At 38.8% G+C, this 11,152-nt stretch overlaps 1 pseudogene; it reads right to left on the bottom strand.

Moving 5' to 3' along the window:
* Positions 1-1,542: 1,542 nt before the first annotated feature.
* On the bottom strand, positions 1,543-5,852 carry LOC122095055 (annotated as a pseudogene).
* Positions 5,853-11,152: the final 5,300 nt, after the last annotated feature.

The raw sequence follows: 11,152 nt of genomic DNA, 5'->3' as shown, positions 1-11,152 counted from the left end.
TTATCATTTTTACTAGGAATTGTTTGTTTTCCTATGCTTAAAACATGGAGGAGGGTATTGTAAACTAAAACTGCAAAAGAAATTTAAGATCTTGGTGCTAAGAAATGTGTCCAGTTATTACATTAAACAGAGAATTCAAAGTTCATGAATACAGAGCTCAAATTTCTTATACTACTTATTTCAAAATGCAAATTAAAGGGAAAATCAAACAGGAGATAAAATTTATATTGTATGTTAATTTTTAAAGAGGAAAATAAGATCCTAGTTGGCAGATTAAAGGCAAAGCAATATCAAAGCCCTATCTGCTCAATAAGAAATAAGAAGCTTATTTGAAAGAAAACTGCAAAGTGCACATCAGGCAAAGGCAAGCAGTCAGAGCCTACCACCAATAGAGCAACAACATATACCTCAGAAAAAGGAAACAAGTTCAGACCATGCTCATCCTTATCCCTGATTTCAATAATACATATACACCCCCTACACACACACACACGCGCGCGCACACACACACACACACACACACACACACACACACACACACACACAAAATGAATGTATGCAACAGCTCAACCTACTCACATCCACTCAACATGAATCAAAGATCTTCCTGTAATATTTGAAACTTTAAGTTTCAAGTCTTGTACATAATTGATAATAGATGCATAAGTAATATTTTCTGAATATCACTCTGCTATGAAAGTGAGAGTTCATGATGATTATAACTACTTAAAACATCTCTGAATCTCAAAAAAATTAAACAACAAACAATCCGAATTTTGGGACTGCATTTCTACCAGCTATTCTGCAAAGACTTAATAAGAAGATACTTATGAGACACAAAAATTAAATACTAAATTCAATTGATACCTGAGTAAGTGAAGAGAAAGATGAGAGACACTGATCAGAGAGACCTATGCTGCCTCCAGTTCTCAGCCAGCTGTACACTGTGGCATCTTTGCTGCTGCTGGACCTTAGTTGTCTTCTCCAGTGCAGTGGCCACACTGGGGTTGGATTGGGCGTGATAGGGAGATGAGTGTAGGCCACATGGGAGGCCACACTGAGTTGGGGCTTGGGGAGGTGGGGAGGGGAGAGGAGGCCCTGGCAGAAGCTGGTGAAGTGAGGAAAGAGGCAGGGAATCAGAGGCTCAGGAAGCAGCATGCCCAAAGGCTGCCTGGTTCTGGAGAGTGTCTGTGAGGTGGGGTTGTTGGGGCGGATTCCATGGGGCCTGGTGGCCTGGTGAGAAGAGAAAGGAATCTCAAGTACTGCAAAGGCAGACAATGAAAATTAAGATCACAGTGGCTGAACAATTTCAACAACAAAGGTGGGGACATGGAGGAAACTCTGGGGATGGGGAGGACGGCAGCACTGGGACAGTGGCGTTCAATCCTTTCTGGACATACCTGGAAGTGTGTGAGCACTGGCTTTACCACAGGTTTGACCTCACTCGACTTGAACGGGCACCCGGAATGGTCACTTCAGCCTCAGCCTGCCCCATAGAGCCAGATTGGAATAAAAGCTGAAGACCAGGCAGTGGCTGGGAGGCTATGCCCAGCAGGGTGGAGGAAGCATGGCTAGTGGGTGCAGCTCCAGCCCAGCCAGGCCCAGGGCCACCGTGGATGTTCGGACTGTAGATTTGGAACAGGCACTGTGCCCCAGACCAGTGGGGCTTCCAGCGACTTGCGTGGTGGCCACGACGTGCATGTTGGGAACTTCATAAGCATGGCCCAGGCATCTCCACGGAAAGGTGCATTCACTCCTGTGCCTCTCCTGTCTTCTGGACTCTCGCTGTTCTCCTGCTTCCTGCTGAAGTACCAGGCAATAGACCCACCCAAAGGCCAGGAGGGAGCCGTTGCCAATGTAAATGCAGAAGGGTCGTTTATTACAGCTCGAGCTGGACTCACAAACCTTCCCTGACACAGCAGGTCAGAAATTGTGAGTCCCAATCTCTTGTTCAGCAGGGTTTTGTATTGTGTATGAAGCAGGTGGAAGGATCATTACAACACTGATTTTGTAATAGGTCAGTGGTTCAGAGTGAATCTAGTCTTAAGTTTATTGGTTGGGGTATGATCATTTCCAGTAAGGGCAGGGACTTTCTAGCTTAGCAGTTACAGGATAGGTTGAATGATACATAGCAAGCATATTATAAGTTGGGGTAGGTGGGACCAATCACAGGAATGCTGAGGGCGCTATTCCTGGATTATTTCCTGGCCTAAATTACTTCCTGATAGAGTTCGGAGATAATCGGTCAGGGCAGTCTGAGATTCCTGGACAGATCAGGGCTGTCTGATTTCTTAGTTATTTTTACTGTTACATTTTCTTAGAACATGAACTGACACTCTTTTTCCAGTAGCAGATAACAGATGTTTTCCTTAGAGTTTCTGAAATCACAGCCAACTTATTTGTCCTCTCACTGACACTTCCAACTACAGGAGTCAACTTCTCCACGCCAATGACAGGCCATCTCGGAGATATTCACAGGGCTATGTTTCCTCTCTCCATTTCAGGCCTTTCTACTGAAAGAACATCCTTACTAAAAACTTTTTAGTTCTTTATAGTGAGGAAGAAAAGCAAGGCATAGTTGCAGCCATCGAACCAAGAATTGAGGGCCATGGCTGGAGCAAAACACCCTGAGAAAAGATGGATTCATTTTTGTCAAAGACACAAGGCTCTATGGGAACTCTCATTCTAACTGATTTTCTTCCTAGTAATATATTCACAGAATATGTAGACTATGTAATAATGAAAAATGACATATGCATAACATATGGGAATATGGAAGGAAGTAAGAAAAACTGCAATGGCCAGAAGTAACTGGTTCTTTGAAAGAGAGCTGGTAGGTACTCTGTTTGGCCTCTAAGCCTTTTAGCACAGTATTTTGTATTGCATTCAAACATATGAAGTTCTTAAAAAGTAAAATCAGGACAAATAGTTAAAAATAAGTTAATTTTCCTAATAAAGTATCACAAACTGCATCTTTAAATTCAGAGGTACTTAACATGAAATTTTTCTCACGTTAAATTGCCTTTTGTTCTACCGAAGAGTTGATATTCGAAAATTCCCAAAGAGAATTATTTTTTTTCTTCCTTTTTAAGGAACCATAGTGAAGTCCACTTGTTTCTGCTGTGAGCTGTTTCTTCCACTTACTGCCCAGTTGCTGTCAATACTCATCCCCATAGGAGACAAGCAGCTCACATCCTGCCTTGATGACATGACAGGTTTGGTAGAAGATCTACCTGTGGTACTGAAAGGCCCTCAGATTCTGTTTCTCAGCATACCTGCCACAGTTCATATACCTAAAGTTGAAGCAGGCACAGGAAGGAAACATAAGAGGGTAAGTTTCTGCTCCCTTTGGATCTACTCCTAATACTCATCCACTCTAGAACTCTAAGTGCACTGTTTTCAAAGCCCAGTTCCAGACTTCTCTCAATCCTGATTTGTCACAAATAGATTGATATCCAGATTCTCTAAATTGAGTTAAAGTTTATGCCATAGACTTGGGTGGGGGCATGTACTCGGTTTCTAGATTAGCACACATCATTTGACATTTAGCCCAAGTAATTTTCCTTAGATTGGACTCACTCATGCACCTGTCTCCACTATGTTCCCATAGAAATTCAGAGAACCCATTGTCTTATAAAGAGAATAAAGGGAAATTTGTTTATTCATGATGTCGGTTCATGATAAGACAATGGTTCCCCATGGCACAGGGCTGCAGCACATATCATAGACCCACTGCTTTCTGAAACTCACCACTGCTCCAACTCTGCTTCAACGTGTTTGTGTGTACCTTAATAGACTAAAATTCTTTCTTGTAGATTGTTAGGGCACTATGTACTTTGCAAAAACTAGGAAGAAAAATTATAGTTAAATACTCCTACAATGAAATTGTTATTTCTGTCTCCACATGTGTTTCACAATTACTCAGGGAATATGATTTATTCAACTACTGAGGGTAATTCTTTGACTCGGATACAGTATGTGCTTTATAGATGCAGGATCTATGAATGAAGTTAGGTCCTTTGGTTTTTATTCTGATGTGTTAATTTTGTCTCTCATGGAAATTTTTATTTTGATACAGTACACATATATATGCATACATACTTACATACATAGCAGAGCTATGATTGAACGCAGTAACTAAACTTACCTCTTGCAATACAAGCACTCTACCACTTGAAGCATGAGCCCTTTTTGTGTTGTTTATTGTTGAGGTATTTTTTGTCTGTCAAGGGGCTTAAACTCTGTGCCTGAATGTTGTCCTTCAGCTGTTCAACTCAAGGCAAGCGCTCTACCACTTGAGCCACAGCACCACTTTTGATTTTCTGGTGGTTTATTGGAGATAAGAGTTTCACAGCCTTTCTTCCATGGGCTGGATTTGAACCATGATACTCATATCTGAGCTTTCTGAGTAGCTACTTACAGGTTTGAGCCACCAGTGCATAGTTTATTTTTGAGGTGTTTTTTCCCCTGCTGTCCTGGGTTGCCATTCTGCTTGTGCTTGCATGGATTGCTGGAGATACTTCAATTTATACAGCCATTGTACTTCCAAATGTGCACCAACGTGCTCAGCCATTGGTAGTAATGGGGATCTTATAAAATTTTATGCTAGGACTGGCATCAGACTGAGATCACATCATCTCTATCTCAAAAGTCCAAATTAAAGGTTGAGCTATGGAACCCAGCTACACTATTTATATTTTTATTACTTTTCCCTCAAATATTCATAATTTTGAAAGCACCAAGTACAGCAAAAGAAAAATGGAGATATGGGAATCCATTGAGAAAGGTGTGATAATCAGGGTGCAAGTCTTCTGAGGAGAATATCCTCTTAGGAACCATGAAAATGACTGCTGGACTCACTCCAGTTGGCCTGGGATTTATTTTTTGCATCTACACATAGAAGTTTCTCCTTTTTGTGATCTGAGTTTCAGAAAGACAAGCTAAAGGCTTTTGAGTAATAATCGGCAAAATCACATTACTTGATTCCAGTGATGCTCTTTGAGCCTGCATGGATTCAGCAGTTGTGAACATATAAGATGCCGTCTACACATCTGAGGGGATTTGTCATAGTCCTAACAGAGGCTCCTTAAGCGTGGATGCACTTTGCCTCTAACACACTCTGTTTATATGCACTATACTTTGATCCTAAATCACCATGTCCATGTTTATGCAGATTCCACAAACACATACAACTATTTTGTCCATGTCCTAGCAATGTTTCATTGGAGGCACAGGGGGACACATGGAGTTAGAGAAAGGGTGGAAAGGGAAGGCATTTCTTACCATCCAGGAGTACCTATTGTCTGCATCTTCATCTTCTATGATCAAGCCCCCATAGGGGCTAAAGTGCAAACCCAATGGCAGATCAGATTCCTCATTCCATACTCTAAGCCTAGCCTGAGGAATACTGTACTGACGAATTCTCAGCCCAGTGGGCAGACTGAGGACTGAATGGTCATAATGCCCCTTGTCCAAAACATTGTCTCTTACAAATATAGGTGGTCCATGAACAGTGTAGCTGGTGATGAAGAAGTGCTGACATTGCTCACAATCTGAAGCAAGAGCAGCAAAAATTAGTCAAGAAATATGTACATTCTCAGATTTAACAATCATGAGAAAGAGCACAGAATGCATATCATTGTCGCTTAGTTCTTCATGTGAAGTTACTAGAGTAAACCAGTAATTGGGGGCAAAATGACCTGATGAATTATTATAAAAACACATTTGCCTTCTGTTTGACCAAGCACAGAGGGTTACTTACAGAGGTAATCATCATCGTGGGGTTTACGGATATCTTCATAAGCATAACTCTTTCTTTCCTGTAGGCTGTACATGCTCATTTTTACCTCCTTTTTCCTACGTCCAAGTTGAAAAACAATGGTTAGTTAAGTTGGGGATCAACAATGTTTGTCCCTATTTCTTCAGAAAAGTAAAATCTCTTACTATCAAATTATCATCTATTCTTCTCACATACTCCGGTCCCCCATTAACCTTTGACTCAGAGATACAAAGACTTCATTATAACACTAACTACAAGTTTCTAATTCAATTTTAGGTTTTGGCCATTCCCATTTTCAGGTTTAAATTCTACTTCATTAAATTTCTTATAAAGTGGTCATTGATGAATTTATTCATTCAGAATATGTGTTGAGTGTATGTTAAGTATTGAGCAAAGATGTGGACATACAGGATTGAAAATGTGTGGTCACAGATATATCAGATACTTTGCGTTTATCTGTTATTTTACCTTTTACTTATCGTTTTCAGACAACATGCAGGTTGTACACATTTTTCTTGCCAGTCCTGGGGCTTGAACTCATGGCCTGGCCACTGTCCCTGTGCTTCTTTTGCTCAAGGCTAGCACTCAATAACTTGAGCCACATTGCCACCTCTGACCTTTTCTGTACATGTGGTTCTAAGGAATAGAACCAAGGGCTTCATTCATACAAGACACATACTCTACAACTAAGCCACATTCCCAGAGCAGTCTGTGCATCTTTATCCATGTTCTTCAGATTAACATTCAGAAGTTCAGGGAGATTGTAAAATGTGTCATGGCCTAAGTGCCTCCAGGTGGATAATAACCCAAGTGTGTAACTTCATTGTCAAATTCTTATGTGCTGCTCATTGGAAACCTAATTATTAGTTCCACAGCTTAGTTCAGCCAGTGTTTGAACTTTCCAAACTCCACCTCACATAATCAGATTACCCTCATAAAACTTGGCTGGAAAAAGATATGACAGAGCAGTGAGAATAGGAAGAAATTATTGGCAGAAATCTATATGGACAATTAAGTACATTCAAATTGCAACTAGTTATAACAGATGACTTTGAAATTAGTTTGACTTTTTTCTATGTAATTTGCCTGAAAAAGTATGTACCATCTAATAGTTGTATAAATTGGTATACATGTCTGTTTTTGAGGTGATAAGGTAAAAAAAAGTGTGATACGGTAAAAAAAGAAAATGTTCATCAGGCAGACTCTAGTGACTCGTGATTGTAATCCTAGTTATTCATTAGGCTGAGATCTGAGCATTAAGCATAGCAGCCAGCCCAAGCAGTAGTTAGACTTATATCCACTTAACCACCATAAAAGCCAGGAGTGGTATTGTGGTTCAAGTTGTTGAGTGCTAGCCTTGCTAGCACAAAAGGAAGGATCTGGAACAGTGATTAGGTCCTGATTGTAAGTCTCAGGCCCAGCACCAAAAAAATTTCACCAAAGAATCTTGTGAATTATTAAAATACAGCATCAATGGGACTAAGCATTTCTTTCTGCTTTTTTTTTTCCGGTCCAAGGCCTGGGCCTTTTCCCTGAGCATCTTTGGCTTGAGACTAGCACTTTACCACTTGAGCCACAGCACCATTTTCAGCTTGCTTTTCCTGTTTATGTGGTACTAAGGAATCAAACTGAGGCCTTCATGCATGCTTGGCAAGCACTCAACCATTAAGCTACATTCCAAGCCCCTAATTATTTGTTTTTGAGCCCTGATATAAATTTACTTTTTGTGACCTCTCTAGTTGAAATAAATTAGTTGAAATTGATTTGAAGACGTTAACTTCAGTATTTCTCGAGCCTGTTACTTTTACTTAAATTTCAAAACTGATTAATTATTACATATATTGATTATAACATATTGTTTATCCTGAAAATATTGAGGGGGGTTCAGTTGAGACTTCAGACCTCTGAAGAAAGATCAGTTATTGTCCAACCACTCAGACTCACATGTAGAGGATAGAGCTAATCAAACAACTATGGAAAGTTCCAGAATCAGCTAACTAAAGCTCAGAAGAAGGGACCAATCCTCCTCTTCCTCAAAGAATTGACATTTGAAATTAGCCTCAGAAGGATATGTATCTATGTGAAATATTATGTCACTTTTTTTAGTTGTCACTAAACTTTCCTTAAAACTTACAAATAGTGTGGATTTATTGGTGCATCTATCAATTTGTTATAACAAAATGAAGAGTGATTGGAACAAAGATTGGAACAATCATTCAGTGAATGGTGTGAAGGTGTGAATGGCTAAGATAGATAAGACTTTATAATGCTGTGTAAGTATTTATGAACTTGTAAGTGCCTTTAGAGAAAATGTATTGGTAGACTTCACCACCACTAGGTGTGATCTCAGACACAATACATTTTTAGATTTCAGTTTTCTCATCACGTAAGTGATTATAGTTTACTATTTGCCTCATTATGTTGTTGTAATATTCAAGTCTATTTGTTCATGGGACATTTAAAATAAAGTCTAAAATATTGTGAAAATAAAATAAGTGGTAGTGATTATTGTGGATATGAATTGAATCTTAGAATGAATATGATAAGAACAGAAGAGATCAGGAAAAGGAAGCAGATGTTCCTAGGGCTTCTTCTCTTACTTGGAACCATGAAGAAAGTTTACTCATCAATACAATTTGGGAGACATTTATCTTCTGACGCTTACCCTGTTCAGTTCTGAAGGTCACCCAAGAAGGTTTGACTAAAAGTAATGAGAAATCTGGATTTTGGTTACAAAATGTCTCCAAACTGTGGATTCTCATTTTTGACAGCAAATCTCAGCCAGAGAGAAAAGACTCTATTTTAGGAAAATGTTTTCTGAATTATCATTAAGGCTTGTCCCTATATTTTTTTCTTAAATTTCTTCAAACCTAGACAAAACCCATCTTTGCTTCACTCTGTGTTCATAAGCTATCTGTTATAATTTAATTGGCTTTTGATGACAAGAAACACTAAGCAAATTAGGAACAAGAGGGAAAGATTATTTAGTTAAATAGCATACATCATGGTCAACTTAGTTTTATTTCAGTGATGAAGGATTGTTTAACACACATAAATCTTAATGTGCAATGCAACATGTAAGCAGATCAAGGACAAAAATCACACACTCATTTCTCTGGATGCAGAAAAAGCCTTTGACAAAAGTAAACATTCTTCTTTTTTTTTTTTTTGGTCAGTGGTGGGGCTTGACCTCGGGGCCTGTGTGCTATCCCTCAGCTCTTCAGCTCAAGGCAAGCATTCAATCATTGAGGCACAGCACTACTTCCAGTTTTCTGGTCGTTTATTGGAGATAAGAGCTTCACGGACTTTCCTGCCCGGCCTGGCTTTGCACTGTGATCCTCAGAGCTCAGCCTACTGAGAAGTCAAGATTACAGGTGTAATGCCCAGTTAAAGTCAGCATTCTTTTATCATAAAACCCTTGAAGAAACTAGTGATACTGGGTATATATCTCGATAGAATTAGGGGTATATGTGAAAAATTAAATCATTTCTGCTAATAGCAGGAATGACACAAATGTTTATTTTTTCACTCTTTTCCCATATTGAATGCAATCAAGCCACAGAAATAAGCAAAGAGAAAGAAATAAATAGGTCAAAAGAGAAGAAACCATTTAAATTATGCTTGTTCACAGATAACATGATCCTATATTTAAAAGATCCTAAAAATTTCCAGAGAAAAATTCTAGATCTGATAAATGCTATTGGAAATGTGCCAGAATATATGATCAACATGTAAAAATCATCAGCTTGTCTGCCAACAATGAACAGTCTGTGAAAGAAATCAGAAAAATCACAATAGTCTCAAAAAATTAGCTTAAGATTGTGTTTAACTAATGAAGTAAAAGACTTCTATAATGAAAAGTATAAAACCTCAAATAGAACTGAAAGCCAACCTGGCCAGGTAAGTTTGTGAGACTCTTATTTCCAATTAAGCACCAGAAAATAGGAAGTGGTGCTGTGGTTCAAGTGGTAGAGTGCTCACCTTGAGTTGAAGAAGTCAGAGACAACACTCAAGGCAACTGTCAGGACTGACGATGATGATGATGATGATGATGATGATGATGATGATGATGATGATGATGGTGATGGTGATGATAATAATAATAAAGTTAAAAATTGGCACTATGGATTGTATTTCATTCTTCCAAAATTATAAGTTGAATTCCCAATCCTCAAAATATTATTTGGAGATGGAGCCTTTGGTAGGTAATTAGGGTAAGATGACATCATGGAGGTGAGGCCCGAGATGGATTTAACTTTCACAGAAAAAGAAAAGAAAGATCCTTTCCATCTCAACTGTTCTTCCATTCCCAGTCATGAACATATCAAGATTTCATGTAGATACACAATCAGATATAGGCCATCTACAAACCTAAAATAGATCCTTCATCAGAACCCAGTCACACTAGCGTACTGGTTTGAGTTTTCAAGCTTTCAGAACTATGAGAAATAAATTTTTATTTAATTAACTCACTGTATACTATTTGGTTATGGCAGAATTAGTTGAACACACAATGAGAAAAACACTGGAATTCACCGATTTTTACAAAGAAGATACATAAATCTTTGTATGTGGCTAACAAATGTATGAAAATATGCTCAATATTACTAAGCATTAGGGAAATGTAAGTAAAATGTCAATGACTCTTTAGGATGTTTACCATAAAAGTAAATAAAAGGATACTGGATGCTGGGCACTGGTGGCTCTCGCCTGTAATCCTAGCTGAGGAGGCTGAGGTCTGATCATGGAGCAAAGCCAGCCTGGGCAGGAAAGTCTGTAAAACCAAAACACCAGAAGTGCCGCTATGGCTAAAGTGGTAGAGCACTTTCTTTCAGCTAAAGAACTGAGGGACAGCACCCAGGCCCAGAGTTCAATCCCCACGACCAATAAAATAATGGAACCTTTGCTCGTTGCTGGTAGAAATATAAAATAGTGCAGTTGCCTTGGGAAATAGTATGAAAAGCCCTCTAAAAATTAAAAGCATTACTAGCTTATTATCTAGCAATCTAATTCCTAATATACATAGAGACAGGAAAGAAGGAGGAATGGAAAAAAGTAAGGAAACAAGGAATGTAAATAGATCCTAAATAGATATTGGCACATTCAGTATAACTGCAGCATTATTAATTCTATTGACAGTTGTAAAGAAGTTGCATAGGAAAACATAGACATTATATATGAGTTGCAAATTACATAACTACATAAAGGAAGAACAGTTAAGTTTCACCTGTCTTTTCCCAGGTTTATCCAATGTGAATAACATAGACAGGGGTAACATTTCCACAGTCTATCATGGATCTTTGGCACAGAGTACATTGCAGATTCCATGTTCAATTCAAATCAAAGACATCAGGCTGCAACCTTGTGATTTCT

The sequence above is a fragment of the Dipodomys spectabilis genome, unplaced genomic scaffold (assembly GCF_019054845.1).
Source record: "Dipodomys spectabilis isolate Male_0828 unplaced genomic scaffold, ASM1905484v1 ptg000333l, whole genome shotgun sequence".
In the NCBI taxonomy this organism is placed as follows: domain Eukaryota; kingdom Metazoa; phylum Chordata; class Mammalia; order Rodentia; family Heteromyidae; genus Dipodomys; species Dipodomys spectabilis.
The sequence above is the reverse complement of the archived record's forward strand: the minus strand, read 5'-3'. Positions and strand labels throughout refer to the sequence as shown.